Source organism: Bos grunniens, chromosome 2, assembly GCF_055505025.1.
Source record: "Bos grunniens cultivar Pamir isolate PY7600 chromosome 2, Bosgru_T2T1.0, whole genome shotgun sequence".
Classification (NCBI taxonomy): domain Eukaryota; kingdom Metazoa; phylum Chordata; class Mammalia; order Artiodactyla; family Bovidae; genus Bos; species Bos grunniens.
In genome coordinates this window covers 58,771,842-58,782,810 of record NC_141166.1, presented here as the reverse complement: position 1 = coordinate 58,782,810, position 10,969 = coordinate 58,771,842, and positions in this window count along the sequence as shown.

Below are 10,969 nucleotides of genomic sequence, written 5' to 3'. Positions count from 1 at the left end.
TATTCCCTCTCTCTAAATTCTCATCCCCATCGTGATAGCTGAAAGGTAGGGCACATGCTTGGCATCTCAGCACCATCACTCAGAGACTGAGAGGTGTGGCTCTGTTTTAGAGTCCTCTTGCAGGTATCTCTGCTACCCCAAACTTTGAGATAAACAAATGAGTTGTATTCCTACTGCCACACACCCCACTTCAAGAAGGAGGAAAAATTATTTGTTGCTCAAAGGATCTGCTATGCCCTCAAATAACTATCTTCTTCCCTTCTTTTTTTTTAAATAAACAATGAAATATTGACTGTTAAAAGTTTTTTGTTGTTGTTGTTGCTGTTTGTTTGTTTTTCTGAAAGATGACTAAACAAGGCAAAACTTCCAGAAGAAACATAAAGCTTTTTTTTTTTTCTCAGCTCTGCATTGTTAATAGCACTTTGTCAACTAAAAAACGCAGGACCTAAAAGTTGAGAGTTATGTTTTATTTGGCAGACAAAACTGTTGACTTCAGCCCAGGATGCAGACTCTGGGATACTTTTAAGGAACTGCTCCAAAGAAGTAGGTGTGGAGCCAGAACATAGAAGAGTTTTTGTAACAAAAAGCAGGCAGTTAGAATGTCAAAAGATTATTGTTAATTAAAGAAAAACAGATATCTTGAGTTAAGGGATTTAGCGGTTTTCTACATGTGGGAAGATGCAAGGTCTGGGCTTATTGAAATCATATCTTTGATATGCATCTTAGCTGTCTGAGGTCAATATCCTTTTCTTTCTCATCCTGAGTCTCCACAGGACTTATCCTTAGGGACATCTGCAGTGGCTTGATAGTTGTAACATCCTTTGTTTACTGATATAGAGACAGCATTTTTTCATTCACAAAGTACATCACACATATGAAATTCAAGTTTCTTGACAACATTGTAAAGATATATTTTGAAATTTAAAAATGCTTGCTCTTTGGAAGAAAAGCTATGACAAACCTAGACAGCATACTGAAAAGCTGAGACAATACTTTGCCATGTGTATGCAAAGTGTATAGTCAAAAGTATGGTTTTTCTAGTAGTCATACACTGATCTGAGAGTTGGACCATAAAGAAGGCTGAGTGTCGAAGAACTGATGCTTTCAAATTGTGGAGCTGGAGAGACTCTGGAGAATTTCTTGGACTGTAAGGAGATCAAACCAATCAACTCTAAAGGAAACCAACCCTGAATATTCATTGGAAGGACTGATGCTGAAGCTCCAATACTTTGGTCCCCTGCTTTGAAGAGCTAACTCACTGGAAAATACCCTGATGCTAGGAAAGACTGAGGGCAGGAGGAGAAAGGAACAACAGAGGATGAGATGGTTGGATGGCATCATCGACTCAATGGACATGAGTTTGAGCAAACCCAGGAGACAGCGAAGGACAGGGAACCCTGGTGTGTTCAGTCCAAGGGTTTGCAAAGAGTCAGACAGGACTGAGTGAGTGAACAACAACAAAATTTTGAATACATTGTTCTTTACCATTTAAAATATAGCTCTTTTATTTAAGCATTCCACCTCACATCACCTCCAATTCCAGGCTTCAATTTTTGTGGCTCCTAAGTAGATGGGGAAACAGTGGAAAGAGTGTCAGACTTTATTGTTTTGAGCTCCAAAATCACTGCAGATGGTGATTGCAGCCATGAAATTAAAAGATGCCTACTCTTTGGAAGGAAAGTTATGACCAACCTCGGCTAAGTCACTTCAGTCGTGTCCGACTCTGTGTGACACCATAGACGGCAGCCCACCAGGCTCCCCCGTCCCTGGGATTCTCCAGGCAAGAACACTGGAGTGGGTTGCCATTTCCTTTCCAGTGCATGAAAGTGAAAAGTGAAAGTAAAGTCGCTTAGTCATGTCTGACTCTTAGCGACCCCATTGACTGCAGCCTACCAGGCTCCTCCATCCATGGGATTTTCCAGGCAAGAGTACTGGAGTGGGGTGCCATTGTCTTCTCCAATGATCAACCTAGATAGCATATTAAAAAGCAGAGACATTACTTTGCTAACAAAGGTCCATCTAGCCAAGGCTATGGTTTTCCCAGTGGTCATGTATGGATGTGAGATTTGGACTGTGAAGAAAGCTGAGTGCTGAAGAATTGATGCTTTTGAACTGTGGTGTTGGAGAAGACTCTTGAGAGTCCCTTGGACTGCAAGGAGATCCAACCAGTCCATTCTAAAGGAGATCAGTGCTGGGTGTTCATTGGAAGGACTGTTGCTAAAGCTGAAACTCCAGTACTTTGGCCACCTCATGCGAAGAGTTGACTCATTGGAAAAGACTCTGATGCTGGGAGGGATTGGGGGCAGGAGGAGAAGGGGACAACAGAGGATGCAATGGCTGGATGGCATTACCGACTCGATGGACATGAGTTTGAGTAAACTCCTGGAGTTTGTGATGGTCAGGGAGGCCTGGCATGCTGCGATTCATGGGGTTGCAAAGAGTCGGACACGACTGAGTGACTGAACTGAACTGTCCATCTTACTTCACTCTGAATAGTTTTCCAGAAAATACCACATTTCTATGGTCTTCGTTTTCATTACATTAATTTAGGCATATTTTAGAATTATATCTACAACCCTACAGAATCAAATACCCTACATATAAAAAAAAATAGAATTGATATAGGGAAATTACTTAGTACAGATAACATAATATATAGAGGAAAGTAAATTTTCTAAGTTGGGTCTGTTCTAAGAGAGAATGGGCTACCATTTGAAATGAAGTCCTTGAAATGAGGTCTTGCATCAGAGATAAGTCATCATGGCTCAGGCGTCTCTGTCTAGCATGGATCCTGCACTGGGAGAGGGATTCTATATTAGCTTCCAATCTGCTTGTGCTTTAGAATTAGGAGGGGAGGAGCCTTTATTGCAGTTAAGGTTATGGGATCATTTGACAGTAATCCAAAATTCTGTTAAGATTCTTACCTTCGAGAGCTGGACATTAATTTCCTTCTCCTTGAGTGTGGACTAAACTTAGAAACCAGCTTATAAAGAACAGAATAGAGTGAAGGTGATGATGTGTGACGTGATGACTATGCATCCTGGTCTCCTCTTTGTCCTCTTTCTGGGATAGCTTGCTCTGAATATAGCCAGCTGTCAAACTATCAGGACACTAAACCATCCTAAGGAGAGGCCCATGTGATGAGGAGCTGTGGCCTCCTTCTAAAGTTGAGGCTTTTAATCAGCAGTCATGCCAGTGAGGCTTGTGGATGTAGACCTGATAGCCTGAATCACATCTTCAGATGACCATGGGCAAGTTAATGCCTTGATTCTGCTTCAAGAGAGATCTTGGATCAGGACCACCCGGCTGATGACTGAACTCAGAAATTACATGAGATAATAAAAATGTTGTCATTAGCAGCTAAACTTTGGTCTTATTTGTTACACAGAATGAATAGTAACTAACACAAATTCATACCTGGAGTTCCTGATTCAAAGAATGTGAGGTGAAGCTAAGAATCTGTTTAGTATAATCATCCTCTTGATTCTAGTACAGTTACTCTATCACTAGGTTTTAGGAGCCATTTCAGTCTTCCCTCCAGGGCTGTATTCACTTGATTTTACCTATACCTGAGGCCTACTCAAATTAGTAATATCATTCTTCCTATTATTATCTCTCTTACTTTACCTTGTAATCAAGAACATGACAGAAAAGGTGTTACCTGTTTAGGATTGTACTTATGAAAGTAGTACTTTTAATTTTTTATTATGAAAATAATAACATATGCTTATTGTAAAACATGGAAAATTGTCTTAAAGGTATAAAGAATCCAAACCATACTCATATATTCTCTCAAATATCTCTGTTGCTTAATTTTGATATGCTTTCTTTATATTAATTGTAAAGAATCATGACACGACTGTCATACAATTTCCCATCAATTTTTTGCCTTGTACTGAAACAGTGACTGGCACACAATGCAGCTTAGTGAATATTTGTTACATAACTATTTCCTAAACATTTTCCAAAATATTTAAAATTCTTTAGGAGAAATAAATGACTGAACAATATTGCATCATGTTTATGTACTATTGTTAATTTAAAACTCACTAAACAAAAATTTATAAACATTATTAAAGCTTTTAATGCATTTTGCCATACTGCTTTCCAGAAAGGCAATGGTATTCTTACTTTGAAAGTGATTTTAAATGGTTAAAATTTCATAGGCAAAAGCACAGATGTTATAATAAAACAAAGACGAAAGATGAAGGCCAGTGTACAGCTTGGGATTTATATACACAATATTAAAACTGCACACTCAAATTTGATTCTAAACTTATTTGAATTGGGGGAAACAAAAACTTTTTTCTAAGAGGATAGAAAAGGGAGTAAATTACAGAAGAGAAAGGATGAGGTAATGGAGTGAGTGTGGATTATAGCTCTTCAGACAGCAATAGATATCTAGCCAATACTTCTCTAAATTATAAGCAGCAATACTGCAGAAAAGAAAGCCTGACAGTGGGTTGATCTCTTACAAGAAAATAGCTTATTAGAACATGACTTTCAACAAAGGAATGATGGAATGGAACTCAATGGTGACTGGGCAGTTTCTCCTGGAGTGGAAGAATGACAATTATAAAAACCTCACAGTGTATAGTTTAACCCTAAAGATAATATTTTCTAAAATTAAAAAAAAATCAATAAGGATGCAGGAAGCATCTTTATGTGTAAATTAGTGAAAAAGCAACCCCAACTATGCCTGTTAGATATGCAACATTGTTTTATTTGTGAATCTAATTTATAGGTTGAGGGAAGTGTCCTAAAGAGAAAATGTAGATGACACATGCAATGGATTCAGAAAGTCTGAGAGATATAGGACACACAGAGTGGTTGTGATGTTACATTTTGAGGGGCATGAGAAATTCTAGAGAATGATGAACCCAAGTAATATTATGGTAATGGTCCTTACCTACTGGAAAGGGTGATGAGAAAGAAAGGAGTGTGTTGTGTTTTGCATGTTGCTATTATTATGGATTCTAAATACTAAGGATAACAATGATGATAATAATAATATTTTTTCCTGAAAGAAGAAGGAATTCTTTATTGGCTAATAGCTCATGTATTGTTCTTCCTCATGTACTGTTTTTTTTTTCCCATGATTTACTTATTTTAAAGAATATGAATGTAATGAATATGAAGATATAGGAAAGATGTCTGACTAGCTTATATTTAAAAGTTAAAGCCATAGCAATCATTCATCTGAATATATCTAAATGAATTGAAAATTTGATAATAATGCACACATGAATATTATTTAGAAAACATAGTACATTTTGTGAAAATAATAAAAAAGGAGAAAATCTCCCTTATGTAAGACTTTGACAAGCCAATTTAAAATCATTATAGAACCAAAAGGCAGACATTGGAGGCCCATCTGAAAATCAGCTGCTTTTGTGAAAAAGAGAAAAAGTAACAAAGTTTCCTGGAGCCCTTATACTAGCAATATTTCCGTCAGGCACACATGCCCTGCTGTGACACATCAAGAAAAGAAACCTGGTCCATAGTTTTAAAGAAATGTAATTTTTGGAATTTTTCAAGTTTTTATTCAATGTTCAAGATAATTAAAAGAGCCTGCCAAGACACAGTGTATGCCTAATCCCATCTCCCTCCAAGTCTCCCAGACATTGGTGAGTGAATCACTGAGGTACTCTTTCAACAATCCATGTCTCTCTGGAACTAATTCAGTGGTTGGTAACACCCTATATAATCTTAAAGCTGGACTTGTTCATCAGCAACAATATTTGGTTGAAAAAAAATAAAAATAAAATAAAATATAAAAATATTATTTATTTATATAAAATATATTTATATATAGAATATTTATATATTTATATTTATATGAAATATAAAAAATAAAATATTTGGTTGCATCTGGTTTCTAAAGTTGAACTGATGACCAAATTGAAACAACCACCTAGCAGAACTAATTAATTGTAGAGAGTGGTTATGAATACAGCTGGAAATACCATTTCACCTGAAAAATAGTTGTTTCAGAGGTTGCCTGTGACTGCCAAGTCTGTCTATGACAACATAATTTTCAGAGACTAAATTCTTAGAAGCACAGAATTGTGATTTGGGAACATTGTAAAGCCTTCACACACATAGGAGTTATAGAGACTAATCATCTTTCTTACATTTTACATTCTTAAACAACTAGGTTCTACACTTGGTTTGGACAGCAGAGTAGACAAACACTGTGCCAAAGGTAGTTTGAGAGAGGGAGAGGAATCCAGATGTAGGGCCAGTTATATATGGAGCTCTGAATGAACTCTTACAGGTTTCTTGACCTCTCATTTAGCTATTATTTTTATTATTATTATTTTTAAATATTTTCTTGGCCACACCATATGCCATACGGGATCTTAGTTCCCTGACCAGGGATAGAACCCATGTCCTTTTCACTGGAAACACAGAGTCTTAACCACTGGATAACCAGAGAATTGTCTTCATTCAGTTTTCCTCAATAGGATGAGTACCATAATGCCTAAGGGCCACTTATTTTGAGAATTATGTAAAAGTTAAAATATACTTTTAAGTATCCAATATAGAGTCTGAAATAGAGCAAGTGTTCAATAATAAATATTTGTTCAATGAATGATTCTAAAATGAAATGAATGAATGAATGATTAGAATTACATATGAATTTCTTAAAAACCAGAAGAGGAAGGGAAAATAGTGATCTAAATCTTATTGACTATTCTACTTCCTTTCTGTCCCTAATACATCAACTAAGATGAGCTATAAAACAAAGAAGATTAAACAGAAAGTTAAATAAGAGTAATATTAGGAACTGCTACTGAGGAAATGGCAATGGTCACTAAATACCAAGCATTTTCTTATATTATTTAATAAAAACAATAGATTTTATAACACCAGCTGTGTGCCACACACTATGCTAAGCACTTCACATATGTTCGCTCATTTATAATTCTGATGAAACCTTATAAAGTTGATGTGTTTCCCTGATAGGTCAGTTTATAAAGAATCTGCCTGCAATGCAGGAGACCCTGGTTCAATTCCTGTGTTGAGAAGATCTGTTGGAGAAAGGATAGGTTACACTCCAGTATTCTTGGGCTTCCCTTGTGACTCAGCTGGTAAAGAATCCGCCTGCAATGCAGGAGCCCTGAGTTCGATCCCTGGATTGGGAAGATCCCCTGGAGAAGGGAAAGGCTACCGACTCCAGTATTCTGGCCTGGAGAATTTCATGGACTGTATAGTCCATGGGATCGCAAAGAGTCGGACATGACTGAAAGACTTTCACTTCACTATAAAGTTGATGTCTATATACCTGCATATCTTGCATGAGGTTATTATCCCCATCCACACATGAAAAACTGAAATGTCAGTACATTAAATAACTATAGCCAAGGCTTTATAGTCTACAGGTTCTGTTACATTGACTGCTTCACCAAAGAAAAAATTCTCTCCTTTGAATGAATGTGAATGGACCAAGTGTATTTTTTAATAGCAATGAAGAAGGCATATGACAAGGGATCTTAGAAGAAAAAGGGATGATCAGCAGATGGCAAGTCTTGGCCAGAGAATGAGAAAATGAAAGTGTTAGTTGGTCAGTCATGTTCAACTCTTTGGACCCCATGGACTATAGCCCACCAGGGTCCTCTGTCCATGGAATTCTCCAGGCCATCATACTGGAGTCGGTTGCCATTCCTTTCTCCAGGGGATCTTTCCAAACAGGAATTAACCCTGGCCTCCTGCATTGCAGGCAGATTCTTTACCATCCAAGTCACCAAGGAAACCTTAGTGAATTAGAATGAATGAGAATGAGAGTGGATGCTTAATCCTGGGACACTACATTCCTGTCTGTTGGGAGAAGGTAGATGAACTGTGCCCATTCTAGGTGTACTACATTATAACATTGTGTAATGTTATACATAACTCTTTGTATTGAGAAAAGAACTTGGGATGACAGCTGAGCTATCTGTATCAATAATCATTTCAGAAAACATTTACATTAGCCTTCTTAAAGAGTTCTTCTTTCTTTTTTTGATGTAGATGATTTAAAGTATTTTGTGAATTTGTTACCATATTGCTTCAGTTTTATGTTTTTTGGTTGCGAGGCATGTGAGAACTTACCTTCCCAACCAAAGACAGAACTTGCACCTCTTGCATTGGAAGGGCAAATCTTAACCACTGGACAACCAGGGAATTCCCCACATTAGCCTTCTAATGACTATACATATGTTCTATTGAAACTGGAAAATACTTTCTTGTAAAGGATTTTAGCAAAGATGAACTAAAATGTAAAAACTGAGGTGTGTTTCATTATCAGTGTTTGCCAAAATATTGAGTTAACTAATCTATTAACTGAAATCTTATTTTAAGTATGATGTATCTAACTGAGAAATTCCTCCACGTGATCAGGCACTGTCTTTGTCTGGAATAATAAAATGAATTTGTTAATACTCAACAGTGAATTTATCCTGCATCTGGTTATAAGTTTGATGGTTCTGAAAAGCCCATTAAATTCATAGCTTTCAACATCTAGTTTTCTACTTATCACTAAATCATTTAGCTCTGTTACCCTATTTGCTGCCAAGACAGGCTTATTTGTATTCATATTATTCATCTCCCTCAAAACTATTCAGTCTCCTTGTACTGATTCCTGTCAATCAGAGAGGCAGCATCCCTTCTTGGATGAAAGACAACACTGAGTGTCCTGCTGTATAAAACTCATCTCTAATCAAAGACTTCTGATTTTCAGGAGGCATGACTCCACTGTCTGCTTTGAAGATTTGGTCTGCCAGGAGCCCCATATCCAGCTGGTCGGAAAGTTTATCGTGGTGATCAAGTCCAGAAAGTAATAAAAGATATTTCATTTTTTCCTCTCTTTCTCCACTTACTGATCCCTGTCTCACCAGCTCACCCTCTCCAGAGATCTCTAATTTTCCTGTATTTGAGAATGGAGATAAACATTCCAAATCATCACCCCTAACTTTTACATAGCCTGGGTCAAGAGGACAAGTCAAGGTACATTTTCCTTATTTCCAAAGGTTTAAACATTCTAAATCAAACCAACAAACCATTAAAATAGAAGATGCCTATAATACAATTTGAAAAATATACCTTTGTTTTATTAAAATGATATTAAAATTTATAAATCTATGGCTTTTAATATGACTAAGATTTGGAAAAATATTAGATAAATTAGCATGATATTTTCAGAAAATGCTAAAAAAATTATTTCATCATTTAGAGAATATCACTTGTATTGTAATTTTTATTGCCTCTTAAAAAATATCAAAATTCACACAGTCAATAATTATTTTTTAATTAAAAAAAGAAAACAAAGGGAGTATATAGTTCTCTTTTTAAAGTTGCATTAATACAATACCACCAAGCCCCTACAGTAGATTATTTTTTAAAGCTGGAGGTGATAATTTATTAAATATACCTTTATAACTAAATACATTTAGAATAAATGCTTTAAATAATTTTACATATATACAAGGTAATAATGATAGAAGGTTATAAAGAAAATTGAAACAGGAATATTTCTCACCTTATTAAATCTCTTTTTAAGCAAAACTACCTTCATCCATGAATGGCATGTGCTTGGCTAAAGAAGACTTTAGCTCTACAGCCTGGCAACAAATACATCTAAGGGTACCTGGTATGCTCTCCTGCAGGGTCTGAAGAAGGCTGTTTTCTTTCTTATATGTATCAACTCTGGCACCATAGATATTAATAATAAATTGGATTGTCATTCCTTATTGGTTAAATGGGCTTTATTTGAATATAATTGATTATAGAAGACTTGATTATGCATTCCAGGAACTTAATCAATGTGGTAAGTTTGGTTGTATGTAACCACATGGTCTTACACAGGGATATGTGCATTTATTTTTCTTTTAGGGTCTTTGGATCCCCTCTTTTCCTTCAGGCTTTGACAACGGTATAAAACCTGGGCCTCTAAATCAAACTGGCACCAGGAACCACAGTCACTACTCGTAGTAGCTTTGTTTCCGTAACAAATACCCAAATTACTTACCACCACCTGACATTGTTAATTGTAAGCATTTTGAGGACATTGGTTAAAAGTCTGACTTGTACACTGACATATTCTCAGGGCCTAACAAAAGGTCCAGAGCTTAATAAATTCAAAATAAGCATTTATTGAATACTTATATGTACTAGAGGTTATTTTGCAAAATAAATTTGAAATATTACATTGATAATCAAATATAATTCATCTGTCCTCTTTTCTCTTCCCTATGAAACAAAGTCATTTAGATGTAGAACTGTTTCTAAATCTTAATTCTCAAATATTTTATGTTCAACTTTGGAAGATGTGAATGAAACTCGCCTTTATTCAAACTAAACTAAACTTCAGCAAACTAAATAATACATAAAAAAGCTTTGTGTTGGTTGGTGTGGAGAATATGTGCTGGGCAACTTCGGAGAAAGATGATTAGCAAGGCTTGAAGTTGTCGGGAAGGTGAGTGTGACCTGGCTGCCAAAGAATGACTAAACATTCAAATGGCTGAAAAGAGAGGAAAGGCAGTCTCTGCTGAGTAAAGAAAGAGATTATCATCATGGTTTTCAAGATAGTAAAATCATTAAAGACTCAGCAAGAGTATTGCTGGAAGTAAGATTGCATTGGTAGGATGAAATAAAATAGATTGTTCACAACCTCAAATGCAGGAGAAGAATTTGGATTTGGAGAATTAGGCTATCATTGAAGATTTTGAAGATCAATATATTTATTTTAGCAGCAGAATGTTCTAATGGTCATGATCGCTGTGGAAGTTCACCTTCTAAATGGAAATGTGTTTGTGTGTGTGTGATTCTTAAAATGCATTGATGATAAATGGAATGGAGAGAATCAGATTAAGATAAGGTCTTTGCCTCATAACGTTTGGCTTCTCAAACTTAATGTTTTGTTTTGAACTCTGAAAAAAAAACAATTACTTCCCTATATAAGTCATGCACTTCAACCATAACTAACTTA